Raw genomic sequence first — 445 nt, 5'->3', positions numbered from 1 at the left:
ATGCCCTTTTTATCAAGCACCTCCATATCAAACTCCTGGAGCAATAATACCCATCTCACACGCCTTGGGTTGGCGTAATCCTGAACAATAAAGCACCTGAGGCCTGCATGATCACAACACCACATGACCTTTGATCCCACCAGATAGCTTCTGAACTTATCAAAGGCAAAATCTAGTGGCCAGCATTTCCTTTTGGGGGAGAGGGGGACTTCTCTTGGGCAGGGGGGAGAGAGGGGCTACTGACTGAATAGATCACATGCAGCTTCTTGTCTTTCTGTTTGTCCAAGTACTGCTCCAACAGCAAAGTCTGAAGCATCTGTCATGACCTCAAAAGGCAGAGACCAGTCTGGTGCCTGAACTATTGGTGCACTACTCAATGCCTCTCTTGATCAACATGAAGAGCTTCTTCACATATCAGCATCAAGATGAAATCCACTTCTTTTAC

The sequence above is a fragment of the Eutrema salsugineum genome, unplaced genomic scaffold (genome assembly GCF_000478725.1).
Source record: "Eutrema salsugineum unplaced genomic scaffold, Eutsalg1_0 scaffold_8, whole genome shotgun sequence".
Classification (NCBI taxonomy): Eukaryota; Viridiplantae; Streptophyta; class Magnoliopsida; order Brassicales; family Brassicaceae; genus Eutrema; species Eutrema salsugineum.
Note: the sequence above shows the minus strand (reverse complement) of the source record.